General features: G+C 32.3%; 1 long non-coding RNA gene across 1 annotated transcript; it reads right to left on the bottom strand.

Annotated features, from left to right (window-relative positions):
- Positions 1,557-7,419, bottom strand: LOC107627379. Its single transcript, XR_002357605.1, has 7 exons — positions 6,196-7,419; positions 5,966-6,062; positions 5,765-5,839; positions 5,304-5,436; positions 5,029-5,181; positions 4,769-4,897; positions 1,557-4,660 (listed from the first exon to the last, which is right to left on the bottom strand). It is a non-coding gene; the product is annotated as an uncharacterized LOC107627379 (long non-coding RNA).

Consider the following 18,974-nt stretch of genomic DNA (forward strand, 5'->3'; position numbering starts at 1 on the left):
GGTTAGGAATGTTCACAAAATAATTCCGTTGCTAGTATAGTTCCCAACCAACATACAATCCTCAATCAAAGTTTAGTTTTGGTTGTCATAAGTCCAACCCAATAAAAGTAACCGAGAGTATTAGTCTCGGGTCGTTCTCCCTAGGAATCACAATCGAGTGCTCAATTATTGGTTATGATTTTCATAGGTTGGGTTGATAAAAGTGCAAGAAATTAAATGTCAAGAAAATAAAGCAAACAACTAAGGATAACAACTACTAAAAAGAGGCTTTCATGGCAAGGATTGAGAATCAATGCTTTCTATCCTAGTCATTAATCATAATACAATACTTAACAAGAGCTAATCCTATTTCGTCATCTCCAACATAGGAAGAAGGTATGATGTTATCTTCATATTGAGAGAAAGTCAAATAGGACTAGTTAATCCCAATCCATAAGTGATGTTAATGGACACAAGACTAACTAATCACTCTAGATCACTAATCTAAATTGGGTATTAATGACTCAAGATTACCTAATTCCTCTTTTCAAGCCAAGAATACTCAAAAACTACTCTAAACCTAAGCCAACCATTTTGTCAAACACTTGGAAGGCATAAAAGAAAAGTATGGTAAATTGCAAGAAATAATAAATTCTACAACTACCCAATGCAAGAAAATGACAATAAAAACTCAATCAAGCAATAATAAACAAAGAAACCTCAAATTGCATTAAAAGGAAATTAAAATTGATAAGAGTTCATCAACATAAAAAGAGGCATAAAAGAGAAATTAACAATGTAAACTAAGAGAACAAAGATGTAGGAACAAGAAATTACAAGAAAAACTAATTAAAAACAAGAATCAAAGCCTAAGTATAGTAGGAAATTAAACTAAGAACCCTAATTTCTAAAGAGAAGAGGGAGCTTCTCTCTCTAGAACAAACCTAAGGCATGTTTCCTACACTATCTAATTGCTCTCCCCTTTGTCCAATCTTGAACTCTACATCAAATAGCCTCAGAAATGAGTTGGATTTGGGCCTGAAAAGTTCAGAAATCGCCCCCAGCGTATTCACTTTAATGAGGTCACGTGACCAGCGTCACGCGTACGCGTGGTCGACGCGTGCGCATCGCATTGCAAAATTCCTCCTCATGCGTACTTGTGAATGACGCGTGCACGTCGCTAGTAGATTTCTTCCTCACGCGTACCCGTGGATGATGCGTGCGGGTGGCCTTGAATCCAGCAAATCCTTATTTCTTCATGAATTCTCTACTTTGCATGCTTTTCTCTTCACATCTTCCATCCAATCCTTGTCTTATGAACCTGAAATCACTCAACAAACATATCAAGGCATCGATTGGAATTAAGATGAATTAAATTTAGCAAATTAAAGGCCTGAAAAGCATATTTTCACTCTTAAGCACAAATTAGGGAGAATTACAAAAAGCATGCTATTATCATTGAATAAATATGAGAAAAGTTGATAAAACCCACCAAATTCAACACAAGATAAACCACAAAATTGGGGTTTATCAAACTTCCCCACACTTGAACTAAGCATGTCCTCATATTAAACTAAGAAAGACAAGAAAGGGGTAATAATATTTATTCAATGCAACTATCTAAATGCAAGCTACCTACATGCATCTAGCTATTCTAATTACTATAAGGTCAAAGTGAGTCAAATCTCTAAGAAATCATGTATGCACAATCAAGGGCTAAAATAATCTTACCAAAACTAAATTCACAATTGAATTGAGTTATTCAAAAGAGTTCACAAACTTGCAAGATAAGCAATGATCAAAGATGGACATATGGTTTTGAGCAATCGAACCATCACCGGATGTGTATATGCACTCTAGTCGCTCAAATGTTTAGGGTTAATCCGCTCAAATCTCCTCTAATCATGGTTTCTAGAGTTTGTTCTTCATCTAATCAATCAACAAATATTTAGTGTACATATGCAAATATCATGAGGACTTTTCAAGGTTGTAATGGGGATAAGGTAAAGGTAAGGATATATGTATAGCCAAGTGAGCTATCATTTGAATCTTTGACTAACCTAAGTTATCACCTAACACACACACACAATCCAAGGAATTCATGTAATAATGTTTAAGATGCTTGTTCGTCAAGAAACAGCAATTATCATGCCTCAAAAGAATTTAAAAGAGTTAGTTTAAAAAGGAAAAATTAAAAGAAAAGTGAAAAAGTTAATTAAATCAAAAGTCAGTAAATTAGGTTAAAAATCAGTGGCATGATAATTACTAAACTTAACCAAGAGAAATTAAAAAAAAAGTTTAAGAACAAGCATGCTCACATTCATGAATGCAATGCAAGTCATTGATGATGAAATATGTAATGCACATAAGCACAAAAAGAAGTGAGATAATCATCAATGTGTTTGATCACTAAATTTGTAAGAATTGGTATGAAAGAATTGAAATATGCACTTGGTGTAACCAAAAGAGTATTGAAGTCAACTTCCATTCAAAAGGGCTTACACTAGTGAAAAGCACCAATTGTTACAAATATAAAGAACCTCAATTAAAAGGAAATAAGTTCAAGTCAAATGGCAAAGTTACGAAAATAGCTTCATTGGTTAAGGAAAATGGAAATTAAACTTGAACCAAGAAGACGAAAAGGTTTTGACTTAAACTTGAAAGAGTGAAAACACAAAAGAAGTTCACATTGACTTGGTTAACCAAGGTCCTATTTGACACAGAAATCCATCAAATAGTTCCTTGATTCTGTTAATCACAAATTCAAATGAAAAGGGAACCAAAAGAAACAAGGAAATGCAAACCGAATGAATCATGAATTGAACTTGGCAATAATAAAATGTACCAAATTCAATTCACAATTTGCAATGTAATAGCATAATTTTTTTTTGAAAATTTTGGCAGCATCTCGGCAGTAAATTGAGTGTACCCGAAATTCAAACAAGCAGCAAATTCAATCCATATGAACTTAGGATATATTTAAACAAGAATGAAACTCATGAATTGGGCATTATCGAGCAAAACAACACCAAACAACATCAAGCACAATAGCATGTAGCAGCATTATACAAATTTGAACAAGAAGAACATAATCATCATCACTTAACCAAACTGTTCAGTGAACCAGTGATTCCAGACATTAACAGTAACCAAAATTTAAATCCTAAATCCACCACAAAATCAATTAAAACTACCTAACCACCTATAATTAACTAACATGCATTTTTAACTAATCTAATTAAATAGAAATTAAACAATGTAGGTAATCCTAACTTAACAGAATAAAAAGAATAGAATGCAGAAAGGAAAGCAGGGGAAACCTGGGAGGGTTTCAAAAGCAAAAGTATAAACTAGAAAGGAAGAAAGAGGACGAGCTGAACAATGCCGCCACAGGAGCGGCAAAAACGGTGGTCCGCGGTGGTAGCAGAAGAACAGAGCTGAACAGAGAGTGGCTCAGGGAGAAGGTTCTCCGAATCAGGGGAGCTGAGCGAAATACACAGAGACGCAGAGATGGAAGAGGAGTGGTGGTGGTCAGAGAGGATGCCGGTGGCAATGGTGTGAGCGCGACGGAGCTGGTGGTAGGGGAGAAGGCGAAACGGCCGAGAAAGGGAGATAGAGAGGGAAGAAGAAAGAAAGAATAGGGAAGAAAGAGAGGTGGCCGGCGGTAGCTTGGGGTCGCCGGACTGGTGTGGGCGGTGCTGGTTAATGGAGGTAGGATGGTGGTGAGTGGTGTCGCTTCAATGGAGTAAGGAAGGAGAAGAGAAAGAGACGCGTACGCATATTTTTACTCTTAAGCACAAATTAGGGAGAATTACAAAAACCATGCTATTTCATTGAATAAATGTGAGGAAAGTTGATAAAACCCACCAAATTCAACACAAAATAAACCACAAAATTGGGGTTTATCAACCATCAATACACTCAACTCTACACAGATTACAATAAAATACATTCCCAACATGAGAAATTGGTGCATGACACAAACAACACAAGTACCAACATTTCTGATGTTTCAACACAGCAATAATTTCACCGATCAAGAAATAAAATTGGTCCTATAGACAAAGGGTAATTCATATATTATCATATATGTTTTATGAAATTACACGTTGAAACAAAAATTGTGATAATTGAAGACATAAATATAAATCCTAACATTCTTTCATGCGGAAGCATATATTTTAGTGCAAAGAATATCAGCAAGCATCTCTTTAATGGTATGCACTTGTATTGGAACATCAGAGATGACTTGGTTGCCATGATTATTGAAAAATGTCTTCAAATATTGGGCTAAAGGCTGAATCAGCACTATCATCCTTAAAAATTTAAAAAGAAATATGAATTATAAAATGTAGTCAATGTTTAAAAGTAGGAAGCAAATCATGTTAACATGTAAAGGATATCATTTAAAATAATATCGAAAGAATTACGAAATGGGAATCAATAAAGTATATTTGAAAATTATTCTTTCCCTTCATATCTAACATAAACAAAGAGGACTCACCTTGATGCATTTATCAGCCTGAAGTTTGTTGAAAAAAGGTGCATCACTTATGACATTGATAACTTTAAATGTACTGTAGTAACCTTGAGTATTAATCCTCTTTGTTTGAACTTTGAAAACGATTTCTTTCCCAATGAGTTGATGAAAAAACTATGGATAGTATGGGTGCTCAATTTTCTGTCATAGATATTGAAAAGTGATCACTAATTAGTTAATGAAATTAAAGTATAAGAAATAGTTATTTATAGAGTATATAGGAATAAAAATTAAATAAATAAACCATACCTCTATTTCATCTTCTAAAACAAAAAGACATCTGAACAGGTTCTCCCTAATAACTTAGTAGCTGCATTGTCTAACAAGACAAACATTCCACAAGAAGTCCCGTCTTCAACAAATACTTTAATCCTGTAACTATAATAAAAAAAAGTAAATATGAGATTCATCTATTTGTCAATCTCAATAGAGAATGATACAGGGACCTAATTTATATTATTGAATCATAATAGAAGAAAGAAAATTTTTAAATTTTAACTGGGATTTACCTGATAATAAAGTGCTCAACGTCTCTGCTGTACAGCTGACAATGAAATACATTATCATCACCTACAATTGGATGACCACAAACACAAGAAAAGAACCACCACTCTAGGTCTTGAACAATCTCTTTAATTTTCCCAACCACAGAATTGCCCATCCTGTTTTTTTTTTTAAATAGAAATAATTGAATGAGTAAGGAATGTCTACAATATCAACTATCAAAGAATATTAGTATTTTTCACATAACATCAAAAGATATTAAAGAACTAATAGTAAATACCTCATTGTTTGCTTTAAGATTAGCAATAGTCCTTATTAGCTTCCAATTAAAAGTTTCATCATCAATCACAGACACTAAATGCCCAATTTCATTACTACCGAGTCTGGTGAAATGGTGTCTTGCAATATCGTGTCTACGTGAAAAAAAAACACACAAAAATAATATTAAGATAGAAAAATTTCAGAAAGAGAGTTATAGAGAGAGAGAGAAAGAGAAGGAAGGTTGATTGAAACTCTAGAAATATTGAATCCAACTAACTGATTCAGAAAATTGGCAGTTTTCTACATATCGGGGTTGATTGAAACACTAGAAATATTGATCACATTTTGGAGACTGACTTTATCTACAAATCACAATAGATATAAAGAAGAAATTAATCCATAGAGAAACTATTTATTCCTAAACAAAAATATGTAAATAAATCAAACTGAGACATCTGCACAACATGAACAATTTTTTACCTCCATTCACTTTGATTTTGAAAGATTGAAGAAGAACAACAGGTGGTCTCTGATACTTCTTAAAACTATTGATGTCTACAAAAGCATAACAATCACTGAGCAGATTGTAGAGAATTTTCATCCTGGGTAATGATTATAAAAAAGATCGACAATAATAGAATAAATTAACAACAATAAGATAACATGGAAGATAATGAATACCCATCAACAAAAACTTCAAGGCTCATAACTTTCAATATCTTTCCATTTGACTCAACATCCCTTTGTCTTTTCAATCCGCAAAGGATCCCAACAAAATCTGCTAAGTAAAATTATGTTAAATAACAATAAATCATTAGAATTAGTATTATGAGACATTTTTTCGAATTGTTACTAATTTCACTTTAAAAGATTTTCATACCAATTAACATTGAAAAAAAAATAAAGGTTACCTATTAAGTAATCATAATCAGTGCACTTTTGATGAACCTCGTCCACAGAAATTAGAGTTGAACCAGGATTAGATATGGTTGTACTTGCAGCAGGAATAACAGATGTGCTACATTTGAAAAGAATGCGAAATAGATTTCTTGTAACTCTGACCAATCCACCATTAGGTATAACTTTGAAATCAGAAATAATAAATACATCCCCTTCTTTTAACTGATCAATAAAATTTGTTATCAAATGATCCTCAACAGTTGCTTGGATCTTGTGGTACTGTAAAAAAAAATAATGTCTCAGCATTTGCATATATTATGACATATTGCATGCCAAAAAATTTATCACATACACATGTCAAATTATTGACAATCAGAAACAGAAATTGCATTCTTGAAATTGAAAATTGATAAGTATGAACAGATATTCAACATTCAACAGTTTGATGTTCACCTCTTTATTTAAAAAGAAATCAAGGAAATACCATTCAATCAGACGAAAAATAGTACAAAGTTAGCTCTAGAAATTAACAATAGTCAACCATAATTAACTTAAAAAACAACAATTAGCAATCCTTTTCTATTAACAACATCAAAATATAAATGAAATTAATCAACCCAGAAGCCCAACCATTAAATAAAAAAGACAACAATAAGAAACCAAGAAAATTAACTCAGAAAAATAACAACAAAAAACTTTTATTCAAAGGAATCAATTAAATCGAAAAAATAAAATAGAAGGAGCAGTGGATTAGAAGATGTACAAAATTAAATCAGAAATCCAACAACAACCATCAATAATTAACCAAACCAAAACAACATCCTCTCTTAATAATAATCACAAAGGAAGAAAATTAAATAACTCAGGAACATATCAATTAATTTAAATAAAAAGGTAACCATAAGGAAAGTTAACACAGATTTACAACAAAAAAATCAGAAAAATTAATCTGGAAAAATAACAACTCATCTGAAGATTGAAACTGAAGAAGTAATGGAAGGGGCTCGAATATAGCGTAAGCGACACCGGATGAGAACAGCGACAATGTGAACGCTGGTGGTGACCTATTTTTTCGGCAATGAAGAGATCGAAGGAAGGAGTTATGGTAGCGAACCAGTGATGCAAAGGGGGGAACACCCACTGCGATGCCCACAATAGCACAACATGGAGAAATGAAAATCGTCGGTGAATAACCGATGCATTATGTGCATCCGATATTGCGTGAGCAGCGACACCGCTGGCTGAAGGAGAGTAGCTCCAATATGGAAAGAGGGGAGGGGGGAAGAGTGTAACACCCTAATATACAGATCCTTATGCTCAAGTCATAAGTCAATGATATTAAGGTGTTACGACTCTCAAGGTGGATTATAATATGTAATTGTATATATGTTGAAGGGAAATATTAAATGGGAAGCCTGGAAATGAGTAAAATAAAATCGCAAAGTCGTAACACTTACGTATCAACGCGTTCGGCTAACGGATGAAATAACTAAAGCATATAAGGAAGAAATAGAATAGAACAGAGTAGATATAAATATAAGTATACTAGCCACTAGTCGCGACCTGCGAAGTTTAGGTCGACTAGGGTTACAAAGTTAAAACAGTTGACAACAGAAAATCCTATCTCTCCTAAAATACATCACAGCCTCTATAGACAAGTTTTAAAAGAATACATACATACATCATATTTGGTTTTATAAAATAAGGAGACAGGTCTATAAGCACAAAACAGAATCAGAGAAAAGGGTTCACTAGGGTTTAAGGGTCCTTACCTTGAATATGCCTCAATCAAACAAAAGCCTGCTAATCCTTCGAGTTAATTTGACCCTAAAATGTCAAATTAACCAAAAACCTCAATACTTAAAACACATAATTTTTGAATTGTGGAAGAGGGAATTGAAAATGAAAATGTGGCTTCTTTACCAAATTAAGTACTGGGCTTTCTAAAGAATTTCAAGACGGACGCGTGGCCGCTGATGGTTTGTCAATCGGAGCTCTGGATTGAAAGTTATGGAGGAATGAAATTGGAGCCAAGGGTTTTCTCTTCTCCTTCTTCCCCTCTCCTATGTTTCAACGTGCTTCCCCTTTGGTTTAGGGAAGAAGGGCAGATGCCCTTCATTTAAAGGGGGTTGGGCTGGGCTATGGGCCCAATACAGGCCTGATTTGCCCAGTTCGGCCCAATTTTAGGCCAAATTTTTTAAAATTAGTGTCAAAATTCTTATTTTTAATTAGCTCTATCTTATTAAACTATAAAATTCTATTTTCTAATTTCTTTAAATAATAATTAATTTATTCATTAATTATTTACTAATTTCATTAATTCCATATACGCTCTCTTATATTCGACTGACCTCTTATCACTCCTCTCCACCCTTCACGGGTTCCCTCAAATTGACCTCATTACAACTTCAAAGTTTCAATTCAATATTTTCCAAATCCATCATCCAAAGACCAACAATTTATCCATCACAATTAAGTACAAATCTAATTACACCTATAATCATGTATACAACTATTTCACATTTAATCTAATCTCTTAGCCACAATCAAATTTAATTACCTGAGAATCACTATTGGCATTAACTTGCTAAAATTTTCAGGTATTCAAACCTAAAATATTTCTAATCATCTTCTACAGCTCCCATTTGTAACTATCTTATTTGAATGCTTCCTCAAGCTTCTACTGCGTCACTCTGATCATTAGCCACTGAGAATCCAATCATGTACTCGCGTCATATTCCCCTTATCGGATCATAAAACATAGACTCAATTTTAAGCATTCTCATCTTGACCGGAGTAATTCTTATGCTCATCCTAAGACTCAATCATGATCTCATTAAAATCCTAGATCTCAATATTCACATCACCTAATTATTCAAAACCTATAACATCAATTTCCTAGCAATTAGTCATTTTCCACAAAATTATGCAAATTTACAAACCTTTACTTCAAGTTCAAACCCAAGGTATACCAATGCTGTCTACAAGTCTTCTCTCTTCTCAATCATCAAGACCCAGTGAATTCAAGCCTAATTAAACCAATCATTTTTAACTATTCACCTCCAAGTATTTCACTCAACAATCCAAAGTCAACACACTAATCTCACATATCCCACATCCAAGATTCTCATTTCGAGTAGCTCGCTCATGTCCATGAAACACCATTCGGGTCCTGTCCACACTAAACAAGCGATACCAAGGTGATCGCAACAATATCGCAAGTTAAGTGCTTCAAATTACCAATGGTACACTCATGAACTTTATGCTAGACGTATCAATTAGATACCCTAACTAGCATAAGCACAAACTCAGAGTATGCATTGAAACACAAGCAGTCCATCCCTCAGGCTCACGAGGATGAACTGCTCTGATACCATAATCTAACACACTAATATACAGATCCTTATGCTCGAGTCATAAGTCAATGATATTAAGGTGGTAGGACTCTCAAGCTGGATTATAATACGTAATTATATATATATTGAAGGGAAATATTAAACGTGTAGCCTGAAAAGGAGTAAAATAAAATCACGAAGTCGTAACACTCACGTATCAAAGCATAAGAAAATTCCACGCGTTCGGCTAACGGATAAAATAACTAAAGCATATAAGGAAGAAATAGAACAGAACAGAGTAGACATAAATATAAGTATACTAGCCACTAGTCGCGACCTATGAAGTTTAGGTCGACTAGGGTTACAGAGTTAAAACAGTTGACAACAGAAAATCATATCTCTCCCAAAATACATCAAAGCCTTTATAGGCAAGTTTTAAAAGAATACATACATACATCATAGTTTGTTTTACAAAATAAGGGGGGAGGTCTAAAAGCACAAAATAGAATCAAATAAACTCCGCCGTCATTCAGACAAATCCAGTTGACTGTTGAGTGCCAGGACCTGCATATGAAAAATAGAAAATATATATGGAATGAGAACCCTCGACCCATGGATTTCCAGTACGGTAAAGTGCCAAATAAATACAATGAACTATAATATAAATTCACTAAGCATCCTAAACTTCTTATCTCGTCATATCCATCCTAAGTTCTCACTAATCCATAACTTGGACACTATCATAGGGAATTTTAATTCTAACACAATATCCTTCATACTTCACCACATCCCAATCTACCTAACCCAAGAACCGTATCAAACACAAACAATACAGACAAGTAATACACAAGTAAGGCAAGTAAGTCAATTAGCAAATAATCATGAAACATGTACAATTAGGCAAACCAAAGCAATTAAGTATACCCAAACAATTCATACATATGCAGATGATGTATGTCTATCCTATGGCTAATGAGTCTCATCTGTCGATTATCAAGCCAATCTGACGTGTCTGGTAGCTAATCCGGACACAATCTCTCTGTTGCGCCTTAATACCATTAGAGGGAATCCGTGCCCTATCACCATTAGAGGGTATCTGTGCCCTGTCACCATTAGAGGGTATCGGTGCCCTGTCACCCTTACAACCAGAGAGAGAAATACAAGCATACTCATCCAACATTTTCCATCATAATTCATTTTTCACATTCATTCATTAACTCATATATGCATCTTCGGCATACTCGCCACTTTTTCATGCTTCCTCGATTAATCATAATCATTAAATCATCAATCATATTTCAATATTACTTATTTATTCATTTTTCCTTACATTCATTCATTCATTTTTCAGACTTTCTTCATCTCTAAGTTACTACTCCTCCCTACCTTCTTCTCACCACCCAACTTACAACTAAGGTTTAGGGGCCCAAAGAGTAAAAATAGAGGTTTAGAGGTCCAAAAGCATATTAGAGTCATAAAAATATAATTTTGCTGAAAACAGGGTCACGCGTAGAGCGTGCATTTTGGCCCATTTCACGTACGCATAGCGTTGTCCGCATACACATGTACGCTGGACAGAAATGACCCTTTGTGAATGAAGGGTATGCATACGCATATAATGCAGAAGCTCCAAAAACTGCTAAGTCCAGAATTTTCAACTTTGTACACCAAACTTTGATTGAGCATAACTCCCTCATTTTAAAACATTTTTCCTCTGTTCTTTGAACGGCAGAAACATCTCGGACCAAGTTTTATTTCTAAACAAGTTTGACATAAATTGGAGGTTCGAAGACTAAGTTATGCTCTGCCAAATTTTGGCCACAATTTTCACAAAACCAAACAAACCTCAATTTTCAAAACATACACTTTCCAAACCTTTGAAACCAACCTAAACCTTTTAAAAAACTCAACCCCAAACTTAGCTATTCAGCATCATACTACTCTCAACTCATATTTTTAACTTTCTTATTCAATCCACCACTTTTGACCAATCTCAAATGCTATAATTCAACTTCAAACAACATACCATGTCAAACATCATTCCATATCTCAAGTTCCAACAATACTCAATTTCATCCACTACCATACATATAAATCAATATCATCATATACAAATCACATGCATCATCAACCATCACTTATCGTTCTTACCTCTTTTCGGCCTCCAGCCTAAATTCACGGCCTCCGGCCCAATATTTCATCAAATAAACTCATACCACCTAATTCACTATCTAATATCAATTTTAAACCACAAATCAACTATGAAAAATTCCACAATCCTTATCCAATATCAATATCATCCATTTCACATATCATACCAATCAATCATACCATTCAAGCTTAATCCTAGGGGCACCTAACCTAGAAATTCACATCATATCACATGGTAGTTAAATGAAACTTAAACTGTACCTTAGTCGATTCCTCTTAAAACCCAAAGATAACCCAACTAAGCAAGTTCACAAGTTCCACCGCCAAAATTCAATATCCAAGGGCCCAGTCAAGCTTCCATCTTCACAATCTTACTCCACATCACATATATACACTACCTATTTCACATAATATATCTATACATACACATTCAATACCCCAAACACAATTAATTAAGGGATTCACTAGGGTTTAAGGGTCCTTACCTTGAATATGTCTCAATTAAACAAAAGCCTGCTAATCCTTCAAGTTAATTTGACTCTAAAATATCAAATTAATAAAAAATCTCAACACCTAAAATACATAATTTTCGAATTGGAGAAGAGGGAATTGAAACTGAAAATGTGACTTCCTTACCAAATTAAGTATTGGTCTTTGTGAAGAATTTTAAGATGGACGCGTGACCGCTGACGGCTCGTCAATCGGAGCTCCGGATTGAAAGTTATGGTAGAATGAAATTGGAGCCAAGGGTTTGCTCTTTTCCTTCTTCCCCTCTCCTATGTTTCAGCGTGTTTCCCCTTTTGTTTGGGAAAGAAGAGCTTATGCCCTTCATTTAAAGGGGGTTGGATTGGGCCATGGGCCCAATACGGATCTAGTTCGTCTGCTTCGGTCCAATTTTGTGTCAAATTTTTTAAAATTAGTGTCAAAATTCTTATTTTAATTAGCTCTATCTTATTAAACTATAAAATTTTATTTTATAATTTCTTTAAATAATAATTATCANNTCATTAATTATTTACTAATTTTTCAAATTTTACAAAGAGAGATTGCTAGGGTTTAGGTTTCTGTAATGAAGGAGAAACTAGCGAGGTATATAAGTTCTAATTTTTCAGCCCAGAGAGGAGAGAACTAGTTAATTAAACTAATATAACCCAATACTAAATATTCTAACATTATTATAGTTGATAGCATTAATTCAATATCATTACAATTAGAAGAAAATAAAACTAGAAACAACCGAGGTTAACTTTATATTCAAATTTAAATTTCAATTTCAATTGTTATGAATTTTTAAATGAACACAAGATGTATATTTTTTAATAACTCAATTAAATTTAACTTTAAATTGAAGACCTCTGAAGATGGAAATCAAAAACATTTTATTAACCATGATCTATATTTTTTTGCAATTCTCTTATTTTTTGGAATTGATTCAATCATTAATTTATTATTGCATCGGTTCATTTCAAATTGATAAAATATACGCATCTGTTTCTTTTTTTTCTTGTAATTAAAAACAACTTTCATTAAATACATAAATATCATAGTTATATCCATATTAGAATTCAAAACAGCTTAACATCCTATTACAAATCAAACAACATAGTAAAGTAATATTTGAACATATTAAACTAAAAAGCATTGAGATCCTCCACAGCCTCATGATCGGTTCCACATTGGCTCAAAGCATCTTCAAATTTTGGTATACAATCAACCAGAAACTAAGCCTGAAGAAAATTGAAATCCTTTCAGTTATTGATATTTTTATATACTAATAATTGAACAAATTATAGACACTAATTAGTAAATATACTACAGAGTTATAATTAACCAAAATTTTAAAAATAATAGAAGTAACTTTTCACTTACATCTAATATAGTAACCTAATAAAAAAGTAAGATACCAATTATGGACACAATAAACAAATTAAAAAATAATGTGTTAAATATAATACAACTTCTGCATTGCTTGACCTAAAGAAAGGTATTACATCATGTGGAGACTGTAAAAAATAATTCGGGAGATGATTAGTTTCTGCAGCTAAATTAACCATATTATCATAGTAAGCACCAACCTTATGATCATTCATGTGAGTAGCAGCCTCAAAAAGATTAGTAACCGAGGCATCATCCCAAATTTATTGTACAATATACACAGATCGATTTAGCTCATATCCCACAGTCCTAGCATCAACTATGAATACAAGTTTTTATGCAAAACACATGAATGAGTTTCAATGGAATAACTTTTCAATAAAGTCCCTAAAAAAACGAAATAGTTAACAAATAGCATAATAATAATTTATGTTTTTCTTAGAAATGTGGAAAGATATAACTTAACTATATCTATATCCATATAGTAATTAAAACCACAATAACATGACAACTTGATTCAACTCTGGTTGATTATCCAAAAAGGTCGAGCATTTTGTCTTTGTTATTTGCACGACCTCACGATCTTTAAGGATAAATATATTGTTGTCATTTGTATGAGACACAATAACCTTTAAACAAAATCTTGAAAAAGATGAAAAAAGAAACAAAATTTTAGTAAACATTTAAATAAAAATTACTTAGCAAAACATAATAAAATGAAAGAATAAAACACCTTCCGATAACATCAATGCATTGAAACTGATGATATAGTTCCCAAAATAAAATAGGAAGCACTCTGCTACCAAAGAAAAAATCATTACAGCATTTCAAATAATTTGCAAGACTATCATTTTCTATGTTTTTCAAGTATCATATAATAAGAATAATAAAACTGAATTATCTTAGAAATTTTATTGCAAATAAGGGGAAAAAAATACATTCTCAACATCAGAATAGTAGAAATTGGGCGAAAGAAGATTACTAATAATCTCTTCAATAGTTTCTGATTGAATAGAATTATCACACACTATCTAAATCTTGTAATCTTCCCCAATTGCATACTGCAAATAGCTGTCATAGATGGTAAAAAATGGGACCGTGAACGCTTTCCTGAGATAATTTAGTTGGAATAAGTATCCAATGCAATGATTGACAAAAAAAAATTAATGAACAACATGTTTTAAGATACAATAAGGAATCATACATTGATATAATCATCCATTGCAGTTGTTTTGGGATTATCACTTAAGACATTTACAATTTTAAAGCAACCGGAATAATCTTGATCAGCTGCAGAGGGCATTTCAATCTTGAAAATTTTCTCCTTTCCAATGACATCATCAAACATATGTGGAGAATATGACCGACGAACCTAGGGAGATGAATAAATATCAAGAAACTTCAACATGAAAAAATATAATAAAGATTCAATGAGCTTGACTATGAAAGAGTTTATACTGCAAATTCATTAGAATCAACAAAAAATTCCTATTCTATTCTAAGAAATGCTTCAGAACAAGTTTTTTCAAATAATTTTTTTGTTGCATTCTCAAGGAGAAAAAATACAACAGCACAGCCACCATCGTGAATCTTTACTCAAATCTCATATCTGCAACAGTTAACAATGAAGAATAATAACTAAAAGCAAGAAATGTGCTTAACAACATAAAGAGTTGTGTATAATAAAGAACTGACAAAATTGCAAAAGATTGATACTAAATTTATTTCATAATAGAGTTATATACGAAACTTACTTGACCAGAACATGTTCAACACATGAACCACAAATATCACAAAGGTAGAGATCTTCATACTCAACACCGGGATGACTACATACACATGAGTAGTACCACCATTCTGGTTCATCCATAACTTCCTTAATTGTCCCAATAACAAAGTAATGACCACCCTGTAAAATTTTAAAAATAATGATATACTATAGAATAATGATTAACAAACCAAAATATGAACACCCACACACCTGTTTAATAAATTCAAGTTTAAATATGTAATGGAGAGTTTTTCAATATAAAATAGTACCTCGTTATCTGCATCAAGATCTTGAATACTTCTGATCTCTTCAGGATTGAAATAATCACCATCAATTTCAGAAACTAAGTATCCAAACTCATTGGTCATAAGTCTTGAGAATCCATAACTGGCAATACTAAATCTACGTACAAGATACAATAAGTAATGTTCATAATACAAAACATATTCATGAATAATAACAAAATAAACATAGCAGATTGTAATTTTACAATTTTTTTTTATAAAAACTAACCTGCTAAGGAACTCAACAGAATCAGGAATGTCGAGATTAATGAATAACCTAGAGACATTCATTACATTTTGTAGGCTTATCTGACCTGCACGCAAGAATCCTATTCTATTAACCTTAAACCATATTTAAAAGATGAAAAAAACCATATTTAAAAGATGAAAAAGACAAAACTAACTATTAGAGTAGAAATTTCTTAAATATGTCTGAAACTAACATTCAATTGCTTTGATTTAAAAGACTCGAAAACAATCACCGAAGGTCTTGAATATTTTTGTAAGTTATCATATTCCAATAGATCATAAGCATTTCCAAACACATTGCATTGTAACTTTTTGCTTAACAAATAAGTTGAAAAAGTTCAAAAGAATGTAACTATATATTTATTGTTATAAAGATAAAGGCTGGAATAATAAAAAAAATTAGAATCAATAAAAGATAACTAATGATATGGGGGAAATTGGGAGAGATAATACCCATCAGAAAAAACTTCTAGCACAACTGCTTTGATCATCTTGCCATATGATTCTACATCTCTTATTTTCGAACACTAGGAACGATCCCAACAAAGTCTAAGGATTGGATTGAAACATATATACATTTTGAGTTAGAAAATCCCATTCTTTATTACATAATACAATGTATCTAAGAGGGAAGAGCAAAAAACTTGTACTGACCTATGAGAAAATTGTCATCCTTTGTCCTTTGATCAATTTAATTTATTGAAGTAAAAGACAAACCCCAATGAGATATCTTTAAAGATGCCACAGAAACAACAGAATTTTTGTATTGGAACAAAAGTCTGAATCGATGTTTTGTCATTCTGTTCAAATCAGTGTTTGGTAGAACTGTAAAATGGGTCATCAAATACACATCTCCTTCAGTTAGATACACGACAAATGTTGGTATAAGCTGATCTCTAATGGTTGCTTGGATCTTGTGTAACTGCAGTTGAAAAAAAAATTCTTTATATTTTGACTTATTTAACTTATGTAGGTATAGATACATCATACAGACATTTGATTAAAAAAATAAAAGAACAAAAATATATCATTATGTATCAAAATAAAAAATTTCCAGATGAATAATATTAGAAAAAAGTTGCAACAACTTAAAAAAATGGTAACATCAAATAAATCTCAGCTTCTCATCTATTAACAGCATATGCAATAGATTTTGATATCCATCCAATGCAGGAGTCTGACGGTACCACAACTTCACAATTTTAACATTCAGTTTTCATGATTCTTTCTACGGAGTGATTTTCTCCACTAGATCAACATGGTTATTCATTTCCAAGATATATAGAATAAAAACACCAAACAAAGACAATATGGAAAGAAAAATTCAGAACTAAGATGAGAAGATAAAAAGATAAGTTGGACTTATAAACTTTTAAAGCAAAGAAACACTAAAACTTATATTGTAAACTTTACATATGGGACACTTATATAATTTTTTTGTACATGTTATCTCTCCTAGATATATATAGATATACATATAGATAGGCATATATATGAATATATGTATAGATAGACATACATATAATGACATATACATGTAACAGATATAGACAGATAGGCATATACAGATTGATATAGATACACACATCATTTAGAAAGATCTCACAAGTAACCAATATCTCATGGGAAAAGAGCACAAACAGCATGGGAGGAAACCTCTTCCAAATTACTAAAACCTAACACATATAGTTGATTTGACAACTGATAATGAACCAAAAAAATTATCTGTCAATTGTACCTATCACTACAGTTAACTTCAGTCCAATAGGTTTGACTATTGTAAGAGAACATGAGACAGAGAAGACACATGACTCTGTACTTAACACTGAAACACCAAACTGCTTAAAATAAAAAAAATAATATACATAATACATAATTAATAATCAGCAAACTCCCAAAAAAAATTATTTCAGAATAAGACAAATAGTACAAAGGTAGGTATGAAATTTTTATAACAATTAGACATAATTAACTCAACAAAAATACCATTAACATTCATTTACTGTTAACAACAATCAAAGAACTGCAGAGACACTGGAGGGCAGTATCATGTACAAAGTTAACCGAGAAATGTAAGATAATTAATTCAGCAAAAACAAGCTCCCACGTTAATGATAATGACCAACGGATGGGATTATTAAATCAGAAACACAACCATTGATTAACAAAAACAACTAATAATCAAGAAGATTAAATCAGGAATCAAACAATTAGAAATTAAAGAATTAATTCCAAAAAAATAATAATTAACTCGCAAAAATGACACTGAAGAAGGAATGGAGGAAGACATTGAAGAGCAGGAAAATGGACCGGTAGAGAACCGTGACCTCTAGAACACCGGCAACGATGTGTTCTTTCGGAGATGGAGAGTTCGAGATGGATAATGAGGTAGAGAGAGGGAGAAAGAGAGACGCGGTGGGAACTGGGGCTGTGACACACTGTGGCTGATGGAGAGTGGATTGGGGATGGAGGAGGTGTGGATGAGTTAATGCCATTATTTACCGTTCTCTAATCTAGGAGAAACTCACGAGGAGTATAGAAATATTTACAATCAACACCCTGAAAATTGTATTTTATACGTGTTTGACATAAACTGAGATGGTCTCACTCTAATTATGTTAATGGTTGAATTGAGTTCATTATTTTCAATAAATAAATAAATAAAAGTACTGCCAACCAGTGTTTTTAGCCTAATAGTAGAAAAAATGAGCCACATCTTTAGATATTTAATTTTTTTAATTTTATATAGGTTCAACATACTTGAAAAAATTAGACTAGAGTTTAACAGGTTAAAAAATCAAATTGGATTTGATTTTTTAAAAAACAACAATTTTATTCATATGTTTAAAAAGATTAAAAATATTTTTTATTTATGTTTTTTTGAAAAAAATTTGTTAGGCTAAAAAAAAGTAAATAATTAAGTTTTTTAATAGAAGTAATTTTTCCAAAAAAACGTATTTAGGTGGGTTTTTGAGATTGGACAAAATAACTTTATTTTAAAAATTACCTTTTTAATCGAAAAAAGCAATCCAACCAACAATAACGATAAATTTGGATTAGCTTTTAAAAAATATACTTTTTTTTTCTATTTCTTAAAAAAAACTTCTGTTTAAACAAAGAGAAAT

The sequence above is a fragment of the Arachis ipaensis genome, chromosome B02 (assembly GCF_000816755.2).
Source record: "Arachis ipaensis cultivar K30076 chromosome B02, Araip1.1, whole genome shotgun sequence".
Taxonomy (NCBI): domain Eukaryota; kingdom Viridiplantae; phylum Streptophyta; class Magnoliopsida; order Fabales; family Fabaceae; genus Arachis; species Arachis ipaensis.